This window comes from Protopterus annectens, chromosome 4.part0 (assembly GCF_019279795.1).
Source record: "Protopterus annectens isolate FY-2018-M chromosome 4.part0, PAN1.0, whole genome shotgun sequence".
NCBI classification, from domain to species: domain Eukaryota; kingdom Metazoa; phylum Chordata; order Ceratodontiformes; family Protopteridae; genus Protopterus; species Protopterus annectens.
The window spans coordinates 1,178,126,258-1,178,137,042 of record NC_056733.1 but is presented as its reverse complement, the minus strand read 5'-3'; positions in this window follow the sequence as shown (position 1 = coordinate 1,178,137,042).

The following is a 10,785-nucleotide window of genomic DNA, read 5'->3' as shown; positions in this document are numbered from 1 at the left end:
TCAAAAAAAACACCCACATCAACACATAGAGGTAAAGGCTCCATGACATGTAGCTCTAAGTCCATAAGGCAAGTCACCATACAATCTAACATTCTAGTAATTGGAGACTCCATCTTGAAACACACTAATGCCCCCCATCACCACCCTTAGTAAGGAGAAAGTTACAGTCAGTTGCTTATCAAGGGCTAGTATCCTCCACAATTATGCATGCACTCAGGTCACTGGACTATAATTACCAATGTGACTAAGTCATAGTCCATGTGGGAGTAAATGACCTGTGATGTACCTCCCCAAAATATAGGGACAGAGACACCATACAACTCTTGGAATATGTGTCTCAGGCTGGTATGAACCTAGCACTGAGCAGCATTTTACCTTCTCCAAGGATGATGCCACAATAAGAACAAAAGAGGATCGACTTCAATAAGTGGCATAGTTTCTGGTGTCATTCTAAGGGGTCAACCAAAAACGGACCAGCACATACAGGATTGTAAAAAATAGATTATAGTTTATTCAACGTTATTCCATCAACCATAATAGCAGTGGTAAAAACCAGTGCTAATGCAAACCGGTTTCGGCTAATGCTAGCCTTTCTCAATGCCAAAAATGTCTGATAAGAAAAAGAAAGAAAACCTCCACCATATTAGGTCATATTTATAGTCCAACTCTTAAAGGGATATAACCCATGTATAAAGATATATACTAAAATGAAATGGCACAAACACATATAGATTCCCATACAAAAAACATTGTAACCCAATGCACATATCAAACAAAAAAAATATATATATGTGTATATATCCCACAAACTTGTTGCATTATTGGAATATATAAACAAATGTATAAATAATTATATGTATATACTTAATTAATATGTGCATATAATGTAAACCAATGAAAAAATTAAGACAATACAAGTCTAAATATAATATAGATACATATATATCTGGCATATATTATTTATTGAAAATGAATAATGCCGGCAATTATAAGAACCTGAAATGGACAATTTAATCTGTCATTGGTGTGATTACAAACATATTCTAAAAAAGAACATAAGTGAGATAAAGATAATAATCTCAATATGATGGTTCTAGTGTGTTTAATCCAGGTCTAAAAAGACCCCCTAACCTAATGATCCATTTATTCTCCATATCATTAAGTTTTGGTGCCATCCTGCTTTAAATTTACGATGTAAAATGATTCTGTCTATAATTACAAATGTAAAAGTAGCCGAAGGGTGTTCCAGGGTGTGTTTATATAAAGCATTAGTAGTATGTCTATTCCTGATTGCACTCATATGTTCACATATTCTGAGTTTGACGGACCTAGACGTCTGTCCAATATAAAATGCAGAACAATTACAAGTGGCCAAATATATGGCCCAATCAGAACTACAATTCGCAAATATCCTGATATCAAAAACCTGAGATGTATTTTTGCTGGAAAATTCACTAGTTTTAAGCATATATTTGCAAAAAGAACAATGGCCACATGGAAAGCTGCCTTTTAGTATTTCACCCCCTAAGGTCGTTTGTAAGGAAATGTGTGGAGTATATCTCTTATAATGAGTGAAGAAAGAGTTTAAGTTCCTACCTCTACGGTAGGAAAAAGAACATTGCTGAGGCAATATTTTGTTCAAGATCTCATGTGACCGTAATATGTCCCAATGTTGATTAACTATATCAATAAAGCGGTTGGTGTTTGCCCCATATGTAGTTACCAACCTCAAAACAGAATTATTCTGTGAACCAGATTGAACCTTATGCTTGGATTTATATTGTAACAATTCCAAACGTGATAAATTGTTGATGGTATTCTGAGATTTGGAAATATTGTATATATTGTATCCACGATCAACAAATCTGTTAGATAAATCACCACAAAAAAGAGAACAATCCTCAGAGGAAGAGCATATCCTTTTCATTCTCATAAATTGAGATTTGGGAATGTTCTGGATGATGTGGCGTGGATGACAGCTATCAGCATGTAACAAAGTGTTATACTGAGGAAATTTTCTATGGACAGATGTAGCTAAGGTGTTATCATCAAGTCTGGTAACCAAAACATCCAAAAACACGATACATGCATGTTCAATATTAGCTGTAAATTTGATCCCAAAAGAATTATCATTGAGATAGTTAACAAAATTAGATAATTGTTCCTTATTACCACGCCACACCATCCAACAATCGTCCAGATATCTCCTCCAAATATCCAAATACGGAAGAAATGTATTGTGTTGGGTATCATATATGTAAGTGGCCTCAAAATAGCCCATGAAAAGATCCGCATATATGGGGGCAAACGAGGCCCCCATTGCTGTTCCATTAATTTGCCAATAGGCTTTGCCATGATAATAGAAGATGTTTTTACACAATACAAATTCCGTAAGTTTGGTCAGAAAATTGTTGAACTCAGTTGAGTATAACCTGGATTTATACAGCCAATAGGATACGGCTAAAATGCCTAATTCATGGGGTATGCTAGTGTATAATGAGGCTACATCAAGAGTACACAACCACCAAGAAGATTCTAACTGTGAATCATTAACAATATTCAGGAATTCCGTAGTATCCTGAATACGTGATCTGATGTGGGTCAACAATGGTTTTAAATATTGTGTAAGGAAGGCTGATAGAGGTTCAGTTAAGGAACCACGCCCATATACAATGGGCCTACCTGGGGGGTTACGAGCATCCTTGTGTATTTTGGGTAATAAATACAGGTATTGTGGAATGGGTACCTCCACCTTCAACTGTTTGGCTAACTGTTCAGTAATCACACCCTGGTTGATTGACACTTCCAAAAACCTATCAATTTCTTCCTTAAACTGTGGAGTAGGATCCACATTTAGCTCCCTATAATAGCTAGAGTCCGATAATTGTCGTAAAGCTTCATTGATGTAAGCCTGATGGTCCATAACCACAATAGCACCCCCTTTATCGGCCATAGTGATAACCAACTGATGATTGTTTTTAAGCTCCAACAAAGCCTGTCTTTCCATAAGAGATAAATTGTTAAATTGTGGTTGATAAACATTCGCAAAATGTAGCTCCTTCATAATACATTCCCTAAAAATGGAAACATGTTTGTTCATCGGAGGAACAAAGGAAGATTTTCCAAATCTAAATTCAGTTGGTCTTTGAGAAACATCATTGTCTGAAAAGAATATTTTGAGGTTTAGTAGTCTGCAAAAATCATTAACATCATTTAATAAATCATTTTCGGAAACCACAGAACTTGGGACAAAATTCAATCCTTTATTAAGAAGTGCTATTTGAACTGGTGAGAGAACAGTAGAGGAAATATTGTGAACATTATTTGTTACTTTATCATTTGTTTCAACAAATTTTGTAAGGTTGGTGTAGTTGAACCTAGATCTGTGTTTTCTGCCCCCCCCTCCTCCTACCCTTTGGTCTAAAGGGGGCATTTGTCTTCTTTTAGCTACTGGGGACGCCTGGCGTGAAGACACTTCTCCATCAGTAGCCGAAGAGGTTTCCTCTTCAGAGGTAACATCCGAAGAGATATTTTGATGTCTAAGAATAGACCTAGGTCTTTTTTTGTTGTTACCCTTCTGACTAGTTTTTTGTTCACTAAATCTGACTGTTTTCTGACTAATAAAAGGTTTCCCTTTTTCATAGTCCATAAGGTCGCGGTGAAATTTGTTAATCTTACGTTTCATAAGTTGTTTTTCAAGCATAGACAAATCCTTAGCCAAATCTGAAAGATATTGGGAATAAAACTCTTGCTTATTGAATTGTTCAGCCTCCACACATAAATTTTGAATATCTAAAAGATTACCAGTAATGGTTCTGTCATAATATTTTAACAGACATTCTACAAATAACATAGAAGATGAGTGTTGTGCTTCAGCCCAGTCTTTGGATAACTCATTGTCTATATGGGCCACTAAAGGTTGTAAGCGCACTCTCAACCCCCTTGGTGTTATGTCCTTAGCTTTATAAGCTTTGAACAATTTCATGTGCCATACATTAGATCGCAAGGTTTTCATCTGTCTCCCAAGTTTTGTAAACACAAAACTGCATTTCTGTTGATCATCTTCTATGTGATTGGACATATCTGAACCAGCATTAGTGGTTAAACCAAACACCTCTAAATTATCCCTATTGGATGCTACCCCATGTAAAATTTCATTTAAATCCATATTCAAATAATTCCAAAGCCCAAATGGCAACACTCAGGACCTATAAGTTTCGGACAACCCCAAACAGAAGTAGTCAATAATTAGAAAAAATATCCATTTTAGAAAAAATCCAAAATGAAATTAAAGATTGTTAAAGATGTCTGGATTGTTATAGTCAAATCACCAACACTACCCATCTGTTATTAAGACCCCTATTACAATAAGTGACCAATCCAAATAAGTATATCAAGTAACCACCAGAATACTACCTATAGATGGTAAAATAACAATAATCTAATCCAGAATTAAATCTGAAAATAATGAAAAGTAAAGGTATATCCCGGTTGAAATTACCTTATAGTAAGTCAAGCTAAAAAGCAGCCCAAATATTAATAACTAGATCAACATTCGTCTCATCCAGTACATTTGATGCCAATATTTGACAATCCTGCCACCAGAACCATAGGCCACCTAAATAGGTCAATTATAGTTTAAATTAAGTAATATAATGTAGTGTTAGGATTCAACCCATTGTAATTGACTTGAGTATGTCAAAAAAAAAAAAAAAAAAACCAGCCCAAATACTACTGACTAGATCGACCTTCGTCTCATCTAGTGCTTATAATACCAATAGTAAAAAGTCTTACCACCAACAGAAATATTGGCCACCGTAAATGGGTCAATAAAATGAAGTAGTATGGTGTGATGTATTGTCTACACTCAACCGGACACCAAACATCCAAATATACATGTTAAATTATTTTAATAAGACTACATTCTGGTGAGGATATCCTCAAAAAGTATAAGCCCGGAATGAAGTGCTCTTATCCAACATAGATGGCTTATGGCCACACCTATAATGCATGGCAATGTCCAAAAAACCACAATATAATCGGCCTATTGCCCTTAACATGTATTGAGTAGAGCCAACAGAAACCAATTGTATATCTGTGCCTATACTTCTAACATGCAAAAATAGGTTATAGAATACAGTACATGAAAACCCAAAAACTTCACATTAACTTAGGACTGTAGGAAACAGGCCCTGAAAACAAGATATTAATTATTGTGAAACATTAGTAATAGTCGAATAACCAATATTTTACAAAAACATAAAATATAAAAAACATATTGAGCTCAACATGGTCTGTTAAAACAAACCCCAGTCCACATACAAGATTTCAACAGGAAGCGCAATTTGTGTTCTGGAAGTCCAAAGTAATGTTTGTTCCAAATCAAAAACCATAAAAAATGTTGAACCCGCTTGAGAATAAACCAATGTACTTGAATCAAAAGCTCCCAGTTATAATGATGTCGATAGTCCCAAGCAGATACTGCAATCGCTAGTTATCCATCCTGCGGGCCCAAAACAAAAGCAAAATGGTATAACATGAACCAAGTGAAGAAACCAACCATACATGTGCTTCATTCCAGTTAGTCATACGTAGATGTTAAACCCTCTAGCCAAATAATATGTATCATCAAAAAATAACATTGATTATATGGTCATACTGTATCTGGAAGACACAATATTTAAAAATAATTATCACAATTGTCCCAAAAATCAAAAATAATAAAAAATGTTCAGCAATAAATGTTCATCCACCAATGTAAGGGCTGTGAACCATCAAAATGGCGGACATTCCACGGAGCTCAGAAATGAATAATGTCAGCACAGTACCTTAGAGTGAAAGCACCTGATTCTGTAGACAAATCTACCAAAGGACAGACAAATAGCAAAAGATGTTAAATCCTTGTTGTATCATCGTCGTGTAATACAACCAACCGTAGCTGAAGGCCCAAAAATGAGAATCCAAAACTGACTGAAGTCCAAACGTATCAAGAAACAACCTCGACAAAAAATGTGGCACTCAGATGGCAGAAAACTTCCAAAGAAACAAATATCATGAAAAAAGTATGATAGGATATGATACTTATATCGATGATTATCCAAACGAAGGCAATACCCTAGAAGAGATGACTGGTGGAGTAGAACAACAATCCAGGCATCCCCAGCGAAAGGAAGACTTGCGACTGCAACCAAACCAACCAAGGCATCACGACGGGACTAGCTGCACGGTCCCGAAAAAGTGCAGTACATCAACCAAAAATGGACCAGCACATACAGGATTGTAAAAAATAGATTATAGTTTATTCAACGTTATTCCATCAACCATAATAGCAGTGGTAAAAACCAGTGCTAATGTAAACCGGTTTCGCTAATGCTAGCCTTTCTCAATGCCAAAATGTCTGATAAGAAAAAGAAAGAAAACCTCCACCATATTAGGTCATATTTATAGTCCAACTCTTAAAGGGATATAACCCATGTATAAAGATATATACTAAAATGAAATGGCACAAACACATATGAAAATGAATAATGCCGCAATCATTTTACATCGAATTTAAAGCAGGATGGCACCAAAACTTAATGATATGGAGAATAAATGGATCATTAGGTTAGGGGGGCTTTTTAGACCTGGATTAAACACACTAGAACCATCATATTGAGATTATTATCTTTATCTCACTTATGTTCTTTTTTAGAATATGTTTGTAATCACACCAATGACAGATTAAATTGCCCATTTCAGGTTCTTATAATTGCCGGCATTATTCATTTTCAATAAATAATATATGCCAGATATATATGTATCTATATTATATTTAGACTTGTATTGTCTTAATTTTTTCATTGGTTTACATTATATGCACATATTAATTAAGTATATACATATAATTATTTATACATTTGTTTATATATTCCAATAATGCAACAAGTTTGTGGGATATATATACATATATTTTTTGTTTGATATGTGCATTGGGTTACAATGTTTTTTGTATGGGAATCTATATGTGTTTGTGCCATTTCATTTTAGTATATATCTTTATACATGGGTTATATCCCTTTAAGAGTTGGACTATAAATATGACCTAATATGGTGGAGGTTTTCTTTTTCTTATCAGACATCTTTGGCATTGAGAAAGGCTAGTATTAGCCGAAACCGGTTTGCATTAGCACTGGTTTTTACCACTGCTATTATGGTTGATGGAATAACGTTGAATAAACTATAATCTATTTTTTACAATCCTGTATGTGCTGGTCCGTTTTTGGTTGATGTACTGCACTTTTTCGGACCGCACGCTAGTCCCACGGCGTGATGCCTTGGTTGGTTTGGTTGCAGTCGCAAGTCATTCTAAGGTGCAATATTTGTCAGCATGTAAGGAGATGGTCAACAGGCCATGCTGCTTTTAACAGGGATGGTATGTACCTCTCCTGTCTATGCTTTCAAATATTAGCTAAAACATTGTCTTCCCCCATAGTGCCTTTTTAGGCAATGCCAAACAAAGTACTTCCAACATAGCAATTCAAACCCAAGAAAATCTAAAGTTATTACTGCTCATTTCTCAGAGTCTAAACAAAACTCCACTGCCTAGAAGCCTTTACCCTAGAGAATTCTGATATATGTGCAGTCACTAAAACATGGTTGAAAGCCACACAGAGAACACCAATAGTGCAATGTTATAATGCCCTGCACACATTTAGGTCAGCTACTTTACAGGCTGGGAGTAAAGATGGAGGTGTCTCTATTACATAAAAAATAAATAAAAGGCTAGTCAAACAGGACAATGCACTTCAGCTGCTCCATGTTCAAGTCAACGTAGGTAAAATACAATACCACTTTCTTACAAGCTATAGGTCCCCCTCTATGATCTAGAAAAACGTACCACGATTTAAAGTTATTAGAAACACTAACCATACAACTCAATACCATATTTATGGGTGATTAATTACCCAACTATTAACTAAGAATCCTATATGACAGCAAATGTACATGAAGAGATTCCTGGATTTTGCAAACACAGACTCCCTGGACCAAATAGTCAATACACAAACCAGTGTTGCAACCATACTGGATATGGTCCTTACTAATATGGGAGACTGCTGCACCCCCCACTGTAATGCCTTCCCCGGTAATGTCACACCAAAAAAATGGTCTCCTTTGAAGTAAAAATAAAACCTGGATTCTCAGCTAAACATGGACTATCCTGGAACTATTCTAAGGCTAACCTCCTGCTAGCAAGTGAGAACCTTGCTAAATTTCAAGCCCCTGTACAGCCGAATTATACTTATGCCTGTGCAGAACTGTTGACAAAACACTATACAAGCATGGCTGAAACGCAAAGTCAACTGAAGTGTATAACAGGAGGAAGAAAAATCATGGCAAAAGTTAAGAGGTGCAGCACCCAGCAGGATAAAAAGCACTCTCAAAATTAAAAAAAAGAACTTACAGGACAAAAAAGTATACCAAAGCCAAATTTGAGGCAAGTTTGTCCTCCCAGTCCATCAACCACCACCAAGCATTCTTTAGCTATGTCGCAACCTCAAAGGCAATACACAATTGTGTGCAGAGCTCATTGTAAATGGAACCACCTATACTGAGCCAGAAGATATAGCAAACCTCCAGTCTGATAAATTCAGCTCCTACTTTACTAGACTCTCCACCTCAACCTTCCCTCAGGCAAATTAACAAATCTAACTCTCCCTACTACGACTAGGGAACAGGTCCCAAATATTCTCTAAGACCAAGAACACTGCATCAATGGGCACAGACAGTATCCCTCAATGCCTTCTCAATAGCATGAAACATGACCATCATGGCCTCTGGAATTACTATATTAACTGTAGCCTCCAAACAGGCTTCATACCTATGAATGGAGAAAGGCATCAGTCATCCCTCTGCACAAAGGTGGGCCATCTACAGACCATGGAAACTACAGAACCCCAAGTCTCAATAGTCTTACAGCTAAAGTCATGGAAAGAATTATCACAGAGATGATGAGTAGATATATATTAAAACTCCAAACACTGGACCCTACACCGTTTGATTTCACAAGGGCAGATCATGCCAACCTCGTGGACTTCTTTGACAAGGTCACCAAAGCAACAGATGAGGGAAAAATCATGCAGACTGCCTACTTTGACCTGGCCAAGGCTTTTGACAATATCCCACGAGAGCACTGTTGACAAACTCAAGAGGTTAGGTACAAACCTGGATGTCAGTGGGTGGATAGCAAAGTGGCTCACAGACAGGACCCAGGAAGTTAGAAGTGGGAGTCGACCTCTACAAAGAGCCCAGTCACAAGTGGAGTGCAACAGGGATCATTTGTTGGAACGCTCCTTTTTGGCATTTAATTCTCACAGGTCATGGTCAATGTCAGTGGTCTCTGACTGAAAACATTTTCCAGATGATTGCAAATTAGGAGTTGTCATTGAATCTCACACTGACAAAATGTTCTCCAGAAGGGGCTGAGAGAGATAAACAGCTGATGTACGAGCCATGGACTAAAACTTAATGCCAAGAAATGCATAATTAGTACCTTCTGGGAAGTTGTCTGTCTCTGGTAACTATGAAATTGACAACACACCACTTAGAGTTGACCCAACAGTCAGGGACTTAGGGACACACTTAGTAATCTAGTCTTTGATCATCACATGTGTACAGTAGTGAGGGGAATCATTCTATGTTGTGCAACTTATAAACAAAGGTATGGCACCTAAGTCTAATGCTGTCATTGTTCCACTGTATTTGGCATTGATCAGACCATTCATTGAGTACAAAGCCCCCTTTGGTATATACCTAACCAGGCATATTCAACAACTGGAATGTCCACACAGGTAGCTCAATAAAAGAATTAAAGGGCATAATTAATATGTCCTATGCTGACCGACTCAAGCCCCTACCCTTGTATTCTCTGTCCTACAAGCTTTTGAGGGGAGATCTATGCCTGTCATACAGGGCATTGGCAAACCCCACTTTGATGGACCTCCTGCATATCCACAAAACAAACACTACAAGACCTCCCATTCTAAAGAATTAAACCTTGTCTATGATATAAATAAGACCTGCTGGAGAGATAGGTATGTATCCCAGAGAGTACCCAGTCTATGCAACATGCTTCCCATCCATGTGAAGGAAAATTCCTCCCTAACTGAAATCCAAATGCAACTTGGACAATTGGATGGGAAACAGGAAATGCATCCCTCATTTGGCACCCATTTCTTTAACGGACACAGGTAGCCTGTAAATGGTTAATCTGTCAGGCCTGTGCTCTCACTTCTAAAGGGTATAAGAACTTGTGAGAAATTTGGAATGCCTGACTAGGCTTAAAAAAGCCCTTGAGGTCATTAGCCTAGTAACGACCTATGAATCCATAAATGGAAATATTAATCAGGGAAGTAATCGAGCAGGATACAGGGAACCTCCAAACACTGAACCCATATTTGTTTGGATTCATCAAGGGCAGGTCATGCCGACTCAGCCTGGTGCATGTTTTTAAAAGGTCATCAAAGCAATAGATGAAGAGAAATGGTGCACACAGTATACATCAACTTGGCCATAGCTTTTGGCATGATTTCTCATGTTGATATACTAGAAAGCTAGATACGCTGGGAAAGAACACTTAAAACTTAACTCAATAGATGGATTGCCAAACTGTCTCACAGATAAAAACCAGGAAATCAAAATAGAGTACATTACCTCTACAAATAAACCAGTCACCATTGGAGTGACCAGGGTTCTGTGCTGGAGCATCTCCTTCTTGGCATTTACTTTACTGAATTAAAAGCTACT